Below are 4,092 nucleotides of genomic sequence, written 5' to 3' on the forward strand. Positions count from 1 at the left end.
CCCAGCACCCCCGGAGGCGCCCCAGAGGAAGCTGCTGCTGCCACTTACGTAGATCATCCAGGCTGCGTAACGCTCTTTGAGGTTGTACAGCACAGCGGGTTCGTGCAGGTGGGTCATCATGGCCATGTCCTCGACTTTGTCATACTTGGGAGGGTTCATGGCGAAGATTTGATCTTCTTTCACAGTTAGGGTCTGTCAAGGAAACAAAAGATCCACATGTGTCTCTGAAAAGCTCAGTGTTAGGATCATATGTTTTCCTTCAGCCTTGTTTTTGACTCACCTCTCCCCCTTCAGTCTTGACAGTGACTTTGCCTGATTCCCTGCTCGTGATTGTCCCTTTCACAAAGGATTCCTTTGCATGTACCACGAAAACAGATGTCTTGGCATCGAAAGGTTTGTTCTGGGCCTCAATTCTCTCCTTCTCTGACTTTCGGAGGTAAGGAGCCGCCTCCCCAAAGATGGCCATCTCAGCGTCCGAGGACATGGCTGCACTTTATGGAGGGGCTTGTCCGCAGAGAACACTGTGGAGGAGCAGATATGTTGCCCAAATGAGTCTATCTTTTTTCTTGTCACACACTTTATTGATAGACTCTAACAGTGTAATAGAAAGCGTGATTTGGGAAGAATCTTGAGCAGTTCTTTGGTTCACCTTCCTGTGCAACCAGGGCAAATGTTGGAAGCAGGTTCCCACAGCTTTTTCCAAGAAGTTTTTCTTATGTCAAAGAACAGATATTTCTTAGTCCCTTTGAATCCCTGTTTAATGTCTGATGACCCTGATGGTGATTTTTTCCCTTATTTATTGCCTAATCAAAATTTCTGTGGCTGAAACCTGTGCTTTTTATCCCTCAGCCTTTCACTCTTCCCATCTGAGAAGTCTGCCTCTTTCTATGATATAAGCATCCTCTTTTTGTTGAAGATAACAATAAGATAACCACTTCTTAATTTCAGCTAGATATGGGAGCTGAATGCAGGGAAAGAATCAGTTGTCTTCACCTGCTGACCATGCTTTCATGAGTGCCTGACAATGTGCTGCTGATCTTCCTTCCCCCAAAGGCACACAGTGACACTTGCACCCGAATTCATGACCCTTTTCTGCAAAGTTGTTTTCCAGCCAGAATGAAGTACCACATACTCTGTTGCACGGGACTATTCTTTCTCACATGCAGGATTTGTGAGGTTCTTATCTGCTTCAGGATGAAGCTTTCTGAGGATCTTTTCCAGGCTAACATTGCCCTGTAGCATAATTGCAAGTTTCTGTTTGTTGTCATCTATAATTCCTGAGGATGCATTACATGCATCATTTGGGTTGCTAATGGTCCAGAAGGTGCTCTGAGGACTATCATAATGTCTTTTGCTGATGCTCTGCATCATTCACTAGAGCTGTTTGCTTCTCATCCCAAATGATTTCAGTAGTATGTGAGCAACTGGCATGTAAGGACACATAATTCATCAGGTTAAAATACTGCACAACCAACCGTTTCTTCTTATGTCAGTTGTTTGTGGAAATAACTCTAGGCAAAGCTAGAAACCTCAGTTGAAGAATTTATAAATCAAAGCCAGATATCTAAATCCAGTACTGGACTTCCAAAGAAATGCCATGTGGCCAGTAATAGAAAATATCTGAATTCAAAGGAAGCTAGACAGGCAGCTTGATAAGATGTCATATCATAACTTTTAGTTAGGTAAATATCCAAAATGTTAACAAACATTTGTGGCTACTCCTAATAGCATGCAGATCTTCCATTTTCCTCAGTCTTCTTTCAGAGGAATAGGAGCAGTACCCCTCCCTTTTCATTGTTTGGTTAGATAGATAGCTATTTTTGCATTTTTCATCAGGTTTATTAGTAGGAGGCCTACATGCAGATTATAACCCTGGAGTATCATTTGGAAAGCATTTTCATAACCTTTATTGGCCAGTTTCATATGCAGCAATAGTTAAATTCACAAGCCTGTAAGATTTTGCAACATTCTGTTCTGTTGGCTAGCTCTGTCTATCTGTCTGTCTGGACTTCATGCCAGAATGGATCATTTACCTCAGTGTTCCATAATTAAACATAAGGAATCCCCAGGAAGCATTTCCTGGCATTACACAGTGGCTGTGTCTTCAAGCACAGCCACTTATGAAACCTTGCTAGCTGTGAGCAGCCTGCCCAACCATCCGCATGCTTTATTAGTTATAGCAGAGCACTGGCCAGGAACACATACAGCAATTGCCTACAAAATTTTACAGTGATTTGTCATCATGAACAAACCTGTTCTACAGAAATCTTCCACCTTTCTCTGTCCCTTAAATGCAAGCAAATGTGGCTCTTACCTCTTATGCTATGAGAAGATGCCTTGCAGCCTGGGAGGTGATCAGTGCTGTAAAGCAGAACCATGAGATATCTCATTATTGCTGCACACAATTCCACAGACAAGTCACAAAGTGAAAATACCAACATGCTTTATGATACAAATATCAAATCCTTCCAGGTACATGTACATACAGCAGGACAACAGGGCTGGAGAGGGACTGCAGGGACACTGTCCCTTTCTGCCCACCACAGACGTGCACTTACCATGAATTTCCTCTGCAGACAGAGCAGCCCAGATCCAAGGACTCTTTTATAAGGTCTGGTCAGCGCATGCTGCAGATGCATCCTCTGTCTTTGGGCAAAGCATTTCTGGCAAACCTTGTTTTTGGCAAAGCATTGTCTGGCAAACCGAATGTACTGAAAACTGGAAAGTGATGTTACTAGATATAATTAGAAAATTTTGGTGTCTTCCTAGCTATGTGAATAAATCGCCTATAAATAATACAAGAAGATTCCTAAGGGGGGAAATACAGCTAATGATGACTAGAGGAATGAGGGTAACCAGTAATAACTGTAAGGCCATGGATGCTCCATGAATCTGAGCTAAGGGAGCAAGGGAAAACCATTCCCTGGGCGAGCACAGTGACATTTGGATGCATACTTCAGCTTATTCTGAGGACATCATATGTCTGATGACAGTTGTCTTTTCACAGAGCTCTCTACTTACAGATCTTGGACATGATAAGTGGATTTCACTGTTGTCTGCATGGCTTACCTTAGTCAGATTATTACAGATTACTCTTTATTCATATTATTCTGTATCCATATATCTCTGCAGGGCTGGATTCTGTCGGTGCCGGAAGCAAAACACAGCCCAGCTGAACGAGAAGGGCAGAATGAAGGATGTCTATGGGAACAGTCTGTTCTGCCCAGAAATGCAGCTTGGGCAAAGCACTGCAGTGCTGATATTCTCCATGGAGGAAAAAGGGAATTCAGGCAACCTGAAGACAGGCTCTTGATGAGAAGATGATCACAGAACGACAGAACTCGGTCCAATTCCTCTTGGACAGGGGAGTTTCTTTAAGAAATAAGAATATCTGTATCCAGATCTTTGTAGATCCTTCCTCTGACACTTGCCAAGAGCGGGTTCCCAGTTAGAATATGTAAACATAACATGTATATAATGATCCTGCTGAGAATGCTTCCACAGCCTCCCTGATGTGTTGCTTAGAGATTTTCTGAGTCAGTGACAACATCTTTGATGTATTTTACATCTAAACCTAATTTTTATACTATGATTTTGTCCATTACCTGGCATCAAGTAGTTGTACACCAGAGGGACATGCGCATCACTTTGGTGCAAAACCTAATGTATCCCATAGCAAGTTCCATTATTTATGCAAGTCTGAGGCCTACAGACATGTCTTAAATTAAATATATATATAAAGAAAGAACAAAAAAAAACAAAAAAAAAAGAGAGCAGGTATTACTGTTGAAGAGCTATAAGTGAGGTTCCTGCTCTCAATGAGAGAAAAATCCACAGAGAACAAGGTTGCAGATAAGATAAAAATAGTAAATATTTTAGCGCAAAACTGAATGGAATTTGTCATAAATGTAAACATTTATAGATTCAGAGAATTCAACACTGAGGTTGTATTTGCAAAAAAAACTGGAACAAGTTAATGTTAAGAAATTTGGACTCCCGGGCAGTGTCAAATTGCCTCCAGCTTGAAATGAGAGCATGTAAAAATTGGGTCGATTGGATGGAAATATGACTGCAGTCTGAGTAGGCATTTTT

The 4,092-nt window shown here is 41.7% G+C and overlaps 1 pseudogene; it reads right to left on the reverse strand.

Moving 5' to 3' along the window:
- Positions 1-484, reverse strand: part of LOC102043512 — a 3,697-nt pseudogene extending 3,213 nt beyond the window's left edge.
- Positions 485-4,092: the final 3,608 nt, after the last annotated feature.

This window comes from Geospiza fortis, unplaced genomic scaffold (assembly GCF_000277835.1).
Source record: "Geospiza fortis unplaced genomic scaffold, GeoFor_1.0 scaffold5646, whole genome shotgun sequence".
NCBI lineage: Eukaryota > Metazoa > Chordata > Aves > Passeriformes > Thraupidae > Geospiza > Geospiza fortis.